This window comes from Dreissena polymorpha, chromosome 5 (genome assembly GCF_020536995.1).
Source record: "Dreissena polymorpha isolate Duluth1 chromosome 5, UMN_Dpol_1.0, whole genome shotgun sequence".
In the NCBI taxonomy this organism is placed as follows: Eukaryota; Metazoa; Mollusca; class Bivalvia; order Myida; family Dreissenidae; genus Dreissena; species Dreissena polymorpha.
In genome coordinates this window covers 118,461,240-118,478,815 of record NC_068359.1, presented here as the reverse complement: position 1 = coordinate 118,478,815, position 17,576 = coordinate 118,461,240, and positions in this window count along the sequence as shown.

Genomic DNA, 17,576 nt, shown 5'->3' with positions numbered 1-17,576 from the left:
ACACTGTAATTCAAATTCATAATATTATATTAACCCATCGTAAACACACACACTAATCGTTCAATGCTTAAAAAATATTTAACACTCCAAGTCCGATTTGTTGTTGTCCTTAAAACCAAAGCGTCTTGCTAGTTTCGTCATTTAAAATACGTCACATGAGATACTGAATAAATTGCGTAATCAATTCAAAGAAAATATAAATACGGAAAGCTGGTTCTTCATAAATTTTAGTGAAGGACCAAAACAGTATGATTTTATGACTCAAAACCTTGGCCGATCTATAATTTAGTATAAAAGTATGATATATATTATAGACGTTAATACACGGCTGAGCCGGGCCGGAAAGTGATAATCGGCCCCAGGTCGCAAACGGCATTCGGGCCATTATGTTACCCTGCGGGCCGATTATCACTGCCCGGCCCGGCTTAGCCGTGTATTATCCTCTAAATATATGCTCACCGACAAAAACGGACGATTAAAGATAAAACTTGTATAGTCTACCGATATCACAGATCCCTATATGATTAAGGGGCTATTAAGATGCAATTGAATGAGTATATCCTTAAAGATTTAACATCTGCTTCCCGCGGAAGAAGATAATACTTTCAAATGCTTGCTAAAAAATGCTTAAAATGTTTAATATACAAATATCCAAGAAAATCCAAGAAACGAAACCCGGAATCGGCGATGTTTTATCAATTTGTTTCTATATATATAATTCACTGTATTCTACAACATATTGAGGCAAGAGTGTTTGTCTTGAGGTACATTGTAATACGAAATCGACGATATATGTTGCACTCGATGCTCCAAGCAAATATATAACGTAGCGGATGTGTTTCTGTACTTTCCAAGTTTTCTTACATGAAATGAGCTTTCCGGGAAAAGCTGCTCATGATTAATCGTTTAATAGTATTTTAAATGGTCAAGCGTGAATCTCAAATGACATATTAAAAAACAACGCTATGGGTATATCTAGCATATATGTCTTATGGGTTACTTGCCATAAATACGGTATCGCAGTGTATAATTATGTCTCTCCTGCTCATGCAGCTCAAGTTTCACTTTATATGTATTTGATTAATACAAACGTTGTGTGCTGTGTGGCTGCATTATTCAGTATACCCTTAAATCACGATTGTGCCGTTTCGAGTCTTCTTGTTAGCAAGATTTACATTTAATGTTTGTGTAAATAAATCTGAAAAATCTGGGTCAAGTTCAGGGTTTAAAACTCCAGCAATTTTCCAAATTATAAAATAGTATCCTGGTATTTTCATACTGCAACAGCCTAAAAACGCCACTTCGATTGTTTTCATGTTAATTTTATTTCAAGCATTGTGATAAACATTGGAACGTATTGCTCTGCTTTAAATTAGGTAACCAATCTGATTCTAATGAAAATGAAACTAAAACTGCACTTTTATTACGTTCTTGATTTGAACTCTTTTAACTCACGATTATTTTATAATCTGACGACACTAATCAATTAATTGAATATTGAATAATCGTTCATATTGTAGCCATTTTCTTTGCTTATATCCTTGTTTTTTTAGTGTTTGGCTGCATACGTACTTAAAAATAATCGTTGTTGTGGAACCTCAAATAGCCAATCCAAAACATATACTATTTGTGTTACAAAATTGGGTGCATTTTTAATTATGAGTCCATGATTAAACATTGATTGGCGTCGCACTGAAGTGCGGAGCATAGTATGTAGTATGTTTTGTTTTCGTTTATGGGAGAAGTTATTTTACGGATCAATGTTTATATTTTTGTTGTCAGAATATCTTGCATAGTGGTGATTTTTTTGTGTAAATTCGTGTAAATAAGTACTGCATTTGTGCCTATTACATTTACTTCAACATGTATTGCCAATTATGCAAAGCTATTGTTTTAATTTATATTTGATCATAGGGACTGGGTAATAATAAAAGATCACAGGGACTGGGCAAATACGCGAACCGGTGAAACTTTCTGGGTTTGTATAAAAACAAAAGTTATTTGTTCCACTATCCTAGCAACCACCTAGTTTCTAATAAAGGCGCTATAGAGCGCGAAGCGCGACACGTATTATTAAATGTTATAATGAGTCTTGATAAAGGAAGCAGCCGCTTATCAATGAGGAGAACCATCACAGCACCCCAGTATCATTACTATCAAGTCCTCCTACAGGTTTTTTTTAAAAACCACATTTAGAAGGCCGCAGTATCTTGCCAGTGGTATAGACCCTTTGGTATGGACCTTTAACCCCTTTCACTATCCGGCGTTTAAACTTCCGGGTTTACATTTAAAACGACTATGAATAGCTTATTATTATCTTAGTTAGAAGGTTATTTTTCAAGCGGTTCCATAGTATAGTGGTTACACGCTCGATTCACATGTGAGAGGCCCAAGGTTCGAGCCTCAGGTGAATCGAATTATTTTAGTTGTGTTCTATGTAAACTTTTTGTTTTGATGTAGACATTTTAGTTAAAATAAATATGCTGTTTTATTGTTATCATTTTTGGTTTTTATTATGCCCATGAAATATATGTGTGAGAGGGTTGGGGGTTGGTAAAAACATTAAAACTTTTACAGTGTTTTCATATCATTGAGTACTCAACAATTATCGTAAATGAGCAACGAAAGAATAAGTTCAAAATCATCTCCCTTTGAAGATGAAAAAAATATTAAATTACGCATACAAGATGAAGCAGAATTTTTTTTTAAACCTACACAGTTCTGTTCCATTAAAAAAACTGCACACGGATGCCAGTTAAAAAAAGGAAACCAATGTCAATAAAATTAACTATGAAATATTTGGGGGTTACAACACAAAATCATAGATAATTGTTATTTTGGGGTTATAACACACCATTATAGATAATGGTTATTTGGGGGTTATAACACAAAATGATAGATAATGGTTATACCAGTATCATTTCTATTTTGTTTAAAATAATCGGCCAATATATTAATATTTACAGTAGAAAAAAAAATCGTTCCATGTAACTTCATTGAGTGCCTTTTACACTGAAATTCCCGACGCCCTTTGATGCTTTGCATCAATACTTGTCTTTTATATGTCTGAAATAAAGCTGAAGGATTTAGTTTTATATCACGTGAACAATTCGTGTAAGTCAATGTTTCATGATATTAATCGTCATCAACTATACAGTCATAGTTTTGGCAACATAAAATCGGATTCAACACAATAAATAAGGTGATACCTATACATAATATATTTAAACACGAAAAGCAACACTCCAGAAAAAAACATGTTTATTAAGTTAATAAACGCAATATCTACATGTAATCACGTCATTGTTTAAAAATAACACGTCAATCTTCATATTCACACATTCTTGTATTTCTTCTGTTGAAATGGGACGTAGGGGTATGCGTATGATAAACAGAAAAGCATGTTTCTTCCTTATACTTGAGAAATATATCAGGCTCGGCACGAATCAAACAAGTCTAAGCTTAACGAGAAATATTCAAGAACGATAGGGCAGCAATCTTGTATTGTCGACATATTAGAACCTAAAAGACTCTATAGTATACAAATATATTTGTGTATTTATGTAAACTTTCTAAAACGCCAGTGTGTTATCTTAGACAATGAAATGTCATTTTTATTGATGTTGAAATCACCAACTATAAAAACGTTGAGATAGAACGCCATTAAAACCTGATCAAAACTGTGTGCGATAGAAGAATTTGGAGGGCGAACTTCCACTTATGCTATGCTAATTTAGTTTCAATTGATTTTACCCTTCGCCGGTTCTTGCCATATTAGCAAGTTCATAGTACTGAATACCTTCTTTGACATAAATTGCAATTCCGCACTTTGCCACATTTAATATGTTACACTTGACATTTGGCATTAATATATGATTGCTAAGAATAATATGCTGCTGCTGCAAATGCAATTGCACTTGACGCAATATTCTTAAATAATGAGTACAAGCATTAATCAATTGACATTCATGAGCAAATATTCCCACAGCTCGTTATGTCTTTGTATGGGTGTTAATGTAAAATTCTAAACATCGAACAGTTAACGCAAGGCATTTAATGATTTTTGGTGAGACGTTTTTCATTTAACTCTGTTTTTATCGATAAGTTAAAACTGAGAACAATCGGGAATGACATTCCCGATGTAAAATTGCATGATACAAGCCATGGTTTTCGTGTTGGAAAATAACATTATTGTTGCATAAAAAAGTTAATCAATTATTACACTTTGTATGAAATATTGTGTTGCAGTGTCCTTACGTTAAATTTGTTTCGCGAGATTGATTTACCTGGTTCTTTCCTTTTTAGAAACACTAGAATTGCTATTACGTCTAGACATGCGATTTCCAGCTAAGTAATATACAATACAAAGTCTAATTAGATACTGGTACTGAAATGTGAAACTTGAGTCCATACTAATTAGTCTGTCGTTCTGGATATTAACGTTCAAGTCTCATTGTTCCGTTCTTAAAATAGCATACTTACTCTAAAATGTAGTATGAACTTAGTGTTACAGAAACATTAAATCAAATTTATTCGATGTAATTTGTTTTATTATGGCATGGCGATATATGTATTTTTAATTATTGTTTTAAAAATCACTCCTTGCAAGAGTCTAAAAATAGAGCACATCACTATGAAAACCTTGAGTACTGACCTACCGGGTATTGTCATACGTCAGTGTATATTAAGGGTCGGTGATCACCGTCCAATAGCAATATATCCAACTTACATTTTACTATTTTAAGTTAACACAACTTGACTGTTATCTGAACTTTAGACCACACATATGATGCGTTATTGTTTTCATAATGACAATTTTCGGTTTCGCAATCCGATCGTGTACGATTCAGAATTTAATGACAATAAACGATTATTACTGTTAGGAAAATAATGTTCAAAATGTGTAAAAATAAAACTGAAATGTAATTGACACAAATAGTCCATGTAAGATCAGAAATATTTATTTAAAAAAAAGTCAATATCCTTGGCATATATAACGCTGACAACGGTATCTTCAATAAGATAATAACGGTGTTCATTGCAGTGCGATTGTAAAAGAATTTTACACAGGACAGCTTGGTTTGTATATCTACCATGGTGACGTCGCTGAGAGCAAACCGGCTCATTGATCGTCAATTAAATTTGTTTAACATTAGTCATGATAAACGTCTTAAAAACACAATAACTGAGCTGAATGGCAGCAAAATCATATCAAAATGTCCATCAACGTTAAATGGTTTGTTCCCCCTATTGCGTACAGTAAATGAAAAGTGTTTTTCAATAGTAATCACATAATGTGTAAAGTATTAAAGACATGTATTTGGAGTTTGACGGACGGTAATCATTATGACCAGACCAACGGATCGGGATGCCTTAATCGAAGGATGGTTGATGGAAGGCGTAATTATTAATGACGAGTAATTACAATATCCTTAACTCATAAATCGTTCGATATTTCATAATTATCATAAAGGCTTAAACGTACGCTAGGTGAATGTGTATATAGGGCATTCATTTTCTTATTTTCCTGATGATGCCATAAGTCATCGTGTCTGATACTGTAATTATCTCGTTTAGAGAAATATGGAAAGGGAGTATGTCAGAGTTTAAACAAGAAATATTTTTCTTCTTAATATGTCCTGATTATAGATCGTGTGTAAAGGTAAGACTGATAGTTATTGATGGTTATTGTATCAATGTACGCAATGATATATTTTTCCCTAAAAAAATGCATTTGACTTCAAACATATCTTATTCATAAACTTGTGATCTATGGTTAATCGCGGAAACAAACATTTGTAACTTCAATGCTTTCAGTGAAACTTGAATTGGTCAACTCTAGTTCAATCTTAGTACAATGTCAACTGTTGAACATTTTCACCGACAAAACCGATCTATTAATCGCCCGTACTGCTCTTGTTCCCATACAGAGATAAATGCGTGTTAAATAGTCACAAATGTACACACGTATACTTACCTTAAACGCCATCAAAACACTGAAAAACAAGCAGAGACATAAACATTATGAAACTTTCTTTTTCCATTATTCTGGAATACAATGTCCGAATCATTCATAATGTCATTTCATCAGTAGTCATAATTCAAATTATATCAACGCTTTTTAATACGTCACTACTGAAGTATGTTTGACTTTACCTACTATTAAATTACATTATCTGTGCCAACATATACTAAGAGACACCTCTTCGATGACACGTAGAAAAACGCTGTCATTGCCATGATGGATATAGGTTTTGTAAACGACCTTTCTTTAGATGATCCAGAACTTTGGCTCTGCAATTATTCAAATAGTAATGCAGACGGAGAGATGAAACAAGAAAACGTCACCTTAGTCTGCTGAATGGTAAGGGAGATGGAAAATTTAATATACTGTTACCAAACCGTTACATGGGATTCACACAAGGGGATTTACACTCGTCCAACTTGTTGACGCTCTCAAATATTAAGCTACTTTTTATATGGGTTATATTTGGAGCGTCCAACCGGGCTGGCACTTATAAATTGTCGGACTATTTTCCTTTTTTGTCTATATTGTTGCGCAAGGATTTTGTGCGCAACATTCAAGCCCTGATATAAGACACGTAATATCAACGGATTGCAATAATATTTACATACCTGTGTAGATAATTCATTTCTCGATAATGTTCCGTAAAAATTATGTAAAGACACTTTGAATTTTGCACGCCCGAGCAATTTAAATCCAACCACTATTCAATTTTTCAATATCTCTCTGGCTGTGTATATATAAATCGATAACACGACCTCAATGTAAAGCATCTGGTTTAAATGTGGAAGAAAAAACAGCGTAAAATACAGTTTGCGTTCGTCTGTTGTGGTGCAGAGCGTTACATAGTAAACCGATGTTATACTTTTCTGGATAATTTCAGCTTTGTTTTTTTTTCAAAATTGACAATTTAAAAGTTCTAAAATAAATGACATCTTTTATTTTATATACTGTACATAAATAATATTGATACAGATCGTACAGTATACCGTCCTATGTAACATAGAATGTAAGTACATAAAACAACACAGACAGAGGTGCGAAAAAGACATGCATAAAAACTTGCTGAAACTTAGATAGAATAGAAACTGCACCATATCTGTTTTGAACATACGCTTATTAAATCGACAAAGATTAGCATACTAGATCTAGTTAGGTAAAAGTCGGTGTAAAAAGCTCGTGTTAAATATAAATACGCGTACACGTTACATCGTAATGCCTTCTTCTGATTGGTTCATATTTAATTCAGTTTCATGACATGGTTACAAGTCAGTGATTGTTTTGCGTTTTAAGCAGAGAGTGTTTCTGAAGAATTAATGCCGTTCTAACTTCAAATCGACGATATTTGAGGTAAAAAGGGACTTCTGAATTAAAACTGAGTGAGTTGGTAATGTTATTTTGCAAGTTTACGCAAATTAATGAAAATTTAAACTTTCTGGTTTCCACCACAAAAAAGGTCATTCACCGTTGAGACGTTCCAAAGAATTTAGCCCATATAAAAAGTATCTCTAAATTCTTTGCGCGTCCTATAAATGAGACTGATTTGTACACATATAACATAAAATGAACCAGGGCGGTGTAGGGACGTATAATCCCACCTCCCAAATAACATTACGATTGATATGGTGAGTTTGTTTTCTAATACATGTAAGTATTAGTACAAAAATACATGTAATGGGGCAATATGAGCGATATGAATGAAACGGATTGATATGAATTCTTCTTTTCCACATTTAAATACGTATCCAGTTTTGAAAACAACAGCCCTAGACCATACTTTGTATTTTACTACGAAACCAATATTCTTTTCTTATTTATGGCTTTAAAACCTGCCAACTAGGCTCCGGATTGTTTTACGATAACGAACAGCGCAAAATCTGGTATTTAGGTATCTTATCGTGACGATCTTTAACCGTTTTATATCCGACTTGTAACAGTTGCCAAACGTTCTGGAACCCTCTATGAATTATTGGAAAAGATTTGGCGCCATATAATGAACGTGTTAATATTGGTACATTGTACATGAGACAGTTTCGTGATGATACGAAAAATCGGCAACAGTTCGGGATGTTCTGTAACTCATCGCTGTAGTCTAAGTTACGTTTATAAGCATTCACATAGACGTGTTAATGTTTTATCTGACCTGAGCGAATTCTGGAAGATTTGGTGTGACAATACAGCGCTTTATTATTATTTTTTTGTTTAAGGATTCTGGTGTGTTCTTGGTATTTACGTTGTTTAGAAACCTTGCATAAGGCGTTTCGATGATGTTCAGTCAGTAGCGACGGTCTCAAATCTTGCCTTTCTTTCATTCTTAACCTCATTTGATAAATAACATAAAGTTTGGACAGAAATCGCTTATCCTTTCTTTACAATATTGGTAAAAAATAACATTTCAACGGACATTTATCTTGTCATTTTTAAAACCATAACATTACGATAGGCTACACAACAGTATCAGCGTCGTCAAACAGGTTCATTTGCAAAATCAATAACCAAACGTAATACTTTCAAATAAAACTATATATGATAGCACACGGGATGAGAGTAACAGATTTTAATAATCTTCAATATTAAAACTGTTAAAATATTGCCCGAAATATCAGTCTTGTTCCAAAGGTATGATCTATTTTACAAATCATGTTAAAACTAATGTCCATTAACACACATATTGATGTGTCATCGGTATTGAAAAATCAGACTAGTTCATATGCATCCTTGTTGATCAATAAACAATACTCCTAAATGTATGTATTACAGATTTTTACTGTTTGATGATTTTGTGTTGGAATGGTATAAGGCCTACAAATGTTTCCAGCATAACAATAAATGTATATTTGGCGTTAAACGAAGAACCTTTATTTCACTTTTTTTAATTAACAGCGTGAATCAATTACAATTGCGTAATCTAGTCCGATGAAGAACATCCTTACATCCACTTCTCCTAGTGAGCATCGCTGCAAAAAAATGCGTTCTTCGTAGCAAATTTGCTTTAAATTGTACACACTCAATAGAGTGTGTAAATTTGAAAACAAAGGCACAACTTAAACTAAAATTTAATAATGCAGAAATCTTGAGACGTTCTCTGAGCGTTGATATCAAACTTTAATTGATGTCGATCACGAGTCATGAATACGCAGCAAGCTTTGATTGATGCCGATCACGAGTCATGAATACGCCATACATGGGGGGTGAATTATCGAACTCATAAGGACAATTTCCGATCATGAATATAAATTTTCAATTATCAATCATCATTTGTTCTTTTGTGTTTTCATGTATGTGATGTTCCATTATATTCCGTTATGAACTATCATTTTAGTCTAAACGCGTATGTTGAATTTTTAACATATCTGACGAGATCGAAACTATATATTATAAATATTATTTGTACTAAGTGGAACGTTATTCAGGCATTTTGTCACTAAACACGAATTAAAAGTGCTCTGATTTTACGGAAAATATTATTCAGCGTAACGTCTTGATCAACGTATTAAAAGGTATGCTACGTAAACCGGTTGATTTGGATATAATGCCGTTTCAAATAATATTAAAGTTCATCATGGAATTGCTTAACTTAATAACTTCAATCAACGAAACAACATACCAGCTGATACATATTTAATGTACTATAAAATTAGCATTTATTAATTATGTAATGAGGTTTAATTATTAAAGAGCAATTGCGTAACGCATTAGTTTCAGAAAGCGCGAAATAAAAGAAATTTTGTAAATAATAAGTATCCTCTATCAAATAGAATCAGTTTACATAATTTCATTACGAGGGTGCTGTGTGGGAGGGGAGGGGAATTATACAGCACATGAACAGTTAAAATTGTTCAACTATCTTTGGCCCGTTTTCACCATTCCATTGTGATGAGTTTAAATTTGGTCGCTACCAAAAGCCGATTGTGCTAAATGCAAATGCATGACATTACGTATGGAATACTTTATGTGTAAAGGTATGTGACTGACGTCAATTAGTTCTCAAATGGAGGTATGATGTAGGTATAATATTAATAATCGATTAACATTACATGTGACAATCTGTTCAATAATCGTGTTTAGCGATTGTCTGAAAATGGAGTTGATCGATTGTTAGATAATATTGTAAGGCAATTGCTCGTTTGTCATACTTATCGTTTATCGGAAATAAACACTATTCAAGTTACACCATTTTGTATGAACATTAAGAATAGATCGCTCTGTCTTTTAATTAATGGTATGTTTGTAAACAAATGCCCAACAATTACGGTATTCAATCATCCACAGATGTTGTATTCAGCGGATTACTTAATAAACAAGCTAACACACATCGTTGTACTGCTTAATGTACAATTGTATGTCTAGATCACTCTTAACAATCAACAAATTCAAATAAAACGTGTTTTGCTTTAATCAAATTTTATAACATGCTAATGAGGCAACTATCATAAATAGTATGTAGTAAATGATATCAGGATGATTTGTTATTTTCTGAGTTATTATATTGCGCTCCTGGAAATATAACGAAACATAAAATATATTATTATACAATCATCATTTTATGATATAAAAATGTTAGTTTTGCATATTGTTTGTTTACTTTTGTTTGCATCATTATGTTTACTTTTGAATATACCATATACCTTTGAACTTTACCAAGCCTGATAGCGCAGTCGGTATAAGCGATGTCGAATGTAATTGTTTTGCATAGACCCAAAGTCATAACATGTAGTTTGAGACCCATGTGAGGTTTTATTTATATATGTTTGACTATCGGTTTTGCTGAAATTTCTGTTTTGGTATTTAATTATGTTGGATTAACTTAGTGAATATGTATTAGAAAAATGACAGATAAGTATAAAAAGTTAATATTGCAAAAGAAGTCCAATCCAAGCGATTGTTCCTTTCCTCGAAACTTTTTGATGTCGAAAACTTTAATATATAAATACGTCATACTGATAGTAACTAAACGTGCGTCGTGGTATATAAATAACAATATCATAGTTAAATTTACATACGAATCAACATTTTTAGAAATTAAAATAAATGTTTTTTATTGTATTTACGTTACCCATGCATTCATAATTGAGTGCCAAGTGTTAGGTTTAAGCGCACGAACAGAGTTTATCTTCGGCAGAAATAACCGTTAGTGTTACATGTATTTGACGGCATTGATCGTTTAAACATAAAGTCAGAAATAGTTCGCAAATGAAGTCACAGGCGGTTGTATTTTGTATTGGTAACGAAATAAGTGCTTATAAAACAGCAAACAGACGTTTTTTTCAAATCATAAAATGTATTAAAAAATTCAATACACTGTACCATTTATATTTCAACCACCAATGTATCATACGCGTATAATTTATAAACAGAAATAAAAGTCTGTATCTCAGGTTATTATACAATCGATTTAATTCGGAACTCGCACGCTGTGTGTTTTTCCGATTTCTGAGCGCGCGCGGGAGGTACAAACATTATCATTAGTACAGTAATGACCAGTAAAGTCGATATCCGATTTGCTTCCAATATAATGGTGGATAATAAGTTTTTAAACGGCAGTAGTGTTTCTTTTAGGAAATGTCATAATTCAAGTTTTGTGTTGTTATTACTATTACTATTATTATTAATAATTACATATAAAAAATATAACACTGACAAACATGTATGTCAGACGTTAAATACAGGATTAAAGTCTCAATACACCGTTCAGATGTACAGCCGCCAATGCAAATGGGTCCAGTAGCTAACATCCGTAAAAGACATGAATAAAATACTTGTCAGCTGTATGGTAATGAAGGAACCTATACAAACGGCTTGACATGTGCAATATTTATTCTGAAAAACATTATTCATGTTCTGTTTTTTCGGCATGCTTTATAGATATAGCAAATAAAAGTTATGTATGGTAAAGCTCGTGAAGGATGTGCCTTCTACTCTTAAGGTATTAATCTTTCGCGAATAATTTTCTTTACTTTTCGGATTAGATTAAAGAAAAACATCACAATATAGCTATATCAATAGACATATAAATATATTAACTGATATGGAACATATATTAGTGCTAGTACTACGAATGGACTGAGGATAGTAAGGTTTTTGTTGCTTGGTACTTGTCCGTATGATTTAAAATATATTTGAATAGTATACTTTATATACGATGGAGTCAATGTCTTGGTAGTTTCGTTGACAAAATTCCATTAAAACTGTATGCCCAGGCCTACGCACAGTATATGCAATGACATAGTTAACTTACGTGACCGAAGCTGTTTACATGTACATGCAACATTATATCGTGTTACGTAGTATTCTTACAAATTAAACACGATCGAGATAAGTTCATCTAAAGAAAAATAATTATATCATGGTAATTTTATCAACTTTAACGAATGTTTGAGAAGAAAAAGTGGTGATTACTATTCAGCAATAAGAAAATTATTGATTCACTCTTTTTTTAAATATGCTAGTCAGCTTTTGTTTGTACCTACCGCGCGTGCTCAAATATCGGAAAAACCAAGACTGGAGAGTTCCGAATAACAACTGTAGCTACACAGTTATGGTCAATTAGTTCCAGCATTGCAATCAAGTATTTGAACATGAATTTCCAGCTTTACAATTAGTTAACAAAACATGAGTGGTAAGGAATCGAATACTACAACGTGTAATATAATATTGTCAAATAACCTTCCCTAAGTGCATCATCTTTTAAAAACGCATTTTAGTGCTGTCTAGAATATACAATTAGCACTCTTCTATACCAACTAAAAGCCGTCAGAATGTTTGTTCATGTGGTTTTGTTGTTCAATTGCTTATAGTTTGATAAAAATGAATTTATTTACATTAAAGTCCATAAAATATCATAAACATATATATTTGCAAATAAAATAAACATGTCTATGTTTAATTAAAGTATGAACAATTATCATACAAATAAAGAAGAACTTAAGACTGCAACCATACCGTGCTATATGAGGCCCACCTGTTTATATAATGATTTATTCATTTCTGACATAGAACACTAGTTTTTTAAGATTTTAATAAATTGATTTTATTAGATGATACATACCATTTCACTATTGTGCACAATTTCATTATGTTACACCTATGTTCAGAACTAATCAAACAGCCTTACATCTTGACTTATTTGTACATTTTTTTACCGCTTAGCATTCCTAGCTTGTTATTTAGAAGAACATAGCTCGACATTAATTTGAATAATAAGCCTTGTAAATCTTTAATCACTTTTTTACTTACTAAGTAGCGTTTGTTTATCTTCTAGGTTATTATTGATGGCGTGCTGTACCGGTCAACTCATATCTTAAGCTAATGTGTCAGTCTGCTATATATCGATAGATAGTTTACATCCCAAGGCCTTTACTACCGATATTATAAAAATACTGTATCTGTATTCCATTCCTTTAAACACATATGTTTACTTATGATAAAATAATTATTTGCTTTAAAAATAGTTATCCTTAACAAAAGGATATCGAAGAGCCAAAACATGTACAGTCCTTGAATTTGATGACGCAGTGCAACGGTTGTTATCGGAGATCTACCTCTGAGAGTTTAATATGCCGAAGACAAATGTGTTCAATTGCCCATGTAAAATGCTTTACGCGCAGAGGAATCGTTAATCATCGGAACATTTAATCAAAACCTGACCACCGGACATATCTGGTTGGATGTTAAATATGTGTGCACAGTTATACTAAACAAACAATTATCTTAGCTGCAAGTCCGAATAATTCAATTTTAAATTATGTCTTAGCGTCAACCTGTAGCCTTACTTCGTAAAGCTTTATTGTATATTTGTATCGTATTATGTTTAGTTTGGCATAATCACTTGAATGACATATAACATATCAAGTAAATGAGTGTACATGCATCTTATAATTCTACTTGCAGGCATTTAATAGTTCTTTGCAATGTTGTTAATTGGTAACGTTTTGTTAACCTGAGGTTCAGTGTCAGAACGTTATTTTATCAAACGTCCCTGTAAAATAATGACGCAAAAAACCTATACTTCACTATTTATTATTATGGACAATTATTGTAAGTTTGTGTTTTGATATTCACTAATTTGCAATACTCATAACTGATTCCATATTATGATGTTCTACATATACTATAAAGTAAAAATAGTAAACGTATGTCGTATTAAGCTGTCGCATGTTCATAAATAATAATTTATTGCAAGAATATATGAAACATGAGTAATTCCAAAATCACAATAATAAAATTATCTTAGGTGTATCTGCGAATGATCTGCTCTGTTTAAACTTTGTATAGCAAATATAGCTGACGATCAAGCAAAGGTACATCAATTGTTGTGCGTTGTTACAATACGCCGTTATTGAATCTTAACATGCCACGCAACACCAATTATGATTATTTAAACATAAGTACAATATTGGGTTTGTAAAGTTAGAGTGTAATTGGTCAATTCGAAAGAAACTATTGTCACATGCATGTTGGACTTCAACTTGATTCAGACGTTTCAAGTAACATGAATAATTTATGTAGATGACGTGAACATATTTTCCAATGGAGCATTGGTGGACTATCAATATTTTACTGTATCGCCGAGCGAACGATTTGACACATAATATGCTGTGTCCGTGGTTCTGTATTACAGTAGTCTTTAAATGATAAATGTTGCACCTAAACAGTTATTTTCAAATATTGCACATTATGGTTGTATTGCTTTTTTGCAAACATGGTCAATTCTGCATGACAAACACCTTTTCCTTTTCCAATTGGATACTCCTGTTTAATATCCTTTTTTTTTATTTGAGGACCAGTGTTGTTATACAATGTTCAAGCCGATGAGAAAATCACGTTGTCATGTTTGCACATGAACTAATCTGATAAATAAATCATCAGATATTCTGATCCTGTTCAATACTGGCTTTAACTTAAAGCGCATAATAAACTAACAATGGCGCGGCAGAAGCCAACGCGTATTCTCACGCCGCATGTTTGACCCAGGGACGCCCCAGGGTTGGTAATGGACCCATGCATAGTTGAGAATGACCTTATTGCTATTTGAGATGTTCAGTAAGTATCAATTTGAAGTAAATCGGTGTAGAAATGAAGAAGTTAATGTTACAGTAAAATATCCTAAAAATGAGTGAAAATCTCTGACCCGGCCCCACCCCAAACCCCATAACTTTTGACCCAGAGGTCTGATCAAAATTCCAAAAAGTGCACTGTCGAACATATGCTCATAGCTACCATGTGTATAGGTTTCAAGGTTCTATTACATATAGTGTAGGAGAGGCTCGTGGCCATGAAAGACGGACGGACAGACGGCGGAGATAACCACATAATAGATTATAAAATCTAAACGCGGACCCTACGTTCAAAGTCAAGGTCACAGGGGTCAAAACTTGTATGCGCCTGTACAGGTCTTGTCCAGATACACATGCGTACCAAATATTAAAGCAATATCTGAAGGGGCACAGACGTTATGAGCTTTTTTAATCGCGGTCGCACATTTCGAAACCTGAACGTGGATCCCAAGTTCAAAAATTCATGCACATGAAAAGGTGTTTTCCAGACACACATCCGTACCAAATATGAAAGCAATATCTGAAGGGACACAATAGGTATGATACTTTTTCTAATCGCGGTCGCAGATTTTGAAACCTGAACACTGACCTAAAGTTCAAGGTCAAGGTCACAGGGGTCAAAGATTGTATGCGTTTGGAAAGATGTTGTCAAGATACAAATGAATACCAAATAGGAAAGCAATATCTGAAGTGACACAGTAGTTATGAGCCTCTTTCGAATCGCGGTCGCAGGAAAATCTCTGACTCTGCCCCACCCCAACCCCCATTACTTTTGACCCAGGGGTAAGGTCACAATTTCAAAAAGTGCACCGTCGCACATATGCTAATCGCTACCATGTACGGACGGACAGACGGCGGATATAACTACATAATCCCCACGTTTTCTCTGAAATGCGTGGGGATAATAATCGTAATGTTCGTAGTATTGGCTAGCGCATCATGCACTTTGCAGATTTTTCTATAGTAATCGCTATGTAGCAAGAGGTACAGAGAATAGCAGTGTACTCATGGCGTAAATATTCGTGTAAATGTATATTTTAATACAAATTGCAATTATGTCACATTCTACCCGCGTTTCTAAAATATTATATAGCCAGAGTACGTAGCGTGAATTGTCATTCCTAATGACTGTATAGACATTCTTGTTACAAACTATGTTAGTAATATTGGTTATATATTTCTTTTTCTATAAAACAAAATCTCTATCAAGTTAATGGAAAACAATAGTTTATATCTACGTGGTGCAAAGCAGCAAATACGTTTTTGTTAACGCCAATTTGTTTCTATTTCATTGAAAACGCAGTCATTGCAATCACAGATGTAATTGTTGAAACATTACGACATGCACGTTTTTAGTTGTCGTTAAAGGCCCTATAAAGGTGACAAATCCAATTACTATGCTTATAAACTGGTCTACTTTTTACCGGATTTCAGTTACTCTTGCATAAAAAATGCTAATAACGCAGCTTAGGTGCAACGTTGTCAAGAATTATGGAAGATTTACCCGTTTCATAATTGGAAGAAATGTTTACAACTTTGCAACTAACGTGGTGTGTAGCCTCAAAGCGGTGACGTATGCTAAAAATAGCCGATAGAAAATTCCATTTTAATTCTATTTTAAACAACTTTTTACCAGCAGAAAGTAATTTATTAGATCACTACACACGTTTTAACCAATTAAAAGAGACCTACATTGTCTGTGATACCGGTATATGTTGAAAATCAACGATATATCTTTGGTTACCTGAGTCACTTTGACTTTCACAATCCCAAGTAAACAGCGATGTAAATAAACTGATTGTTTTTAAACACAATTGACTTGTAGCACACTGTATTTTGAGCTCAAAACAAGTTGTATTGCTCATATTTTACAGTAATGCCCAATAGCATATATATATATATATTGTTTTTTGATAACCTTAATAAATGAAATATGAAAAAAAAAATTTACAAATCGGTAAATAATAACGGATCGTCACCTTTATAGGGCCTTTAAGAAGGAACCTAACATTGTGATGTAAATGCCACAAAACAGGATACCGTGAACGTATTTAACAAATACTGCTATTTGCTGCTGGGACCTACATTATATAATCACTTGTTTCTAAATATATTTATATTAATTGAAAACTCTGCATTCGATTAATATAATACCCAAATTACTTTATAAAGGTAAAGAACTGCATACAAACTCGAAAATAAAACTGAAGTTCTAAATTGTCATCTGCATCGCATGTTCAGATATGAAGGGGAAATTGGTTCAATGTAATATTCATTTAATGATTTAATAACATATTGGTGTACATGTAAAAGTATGGCAATGTTTTGTTTCATAATTTAAAGTAACATTAGATTTATATAAGTACTACATTGTTTAAAAACATAATGTTGTTCTGTAGTTCAACCGTGTTATTTTGAAACATACCCATCTCTAACGGCATACGTCACCTCTCATGAGATGTGTTATCGTGTTATGTCTGTTATGCCAAGCAAAC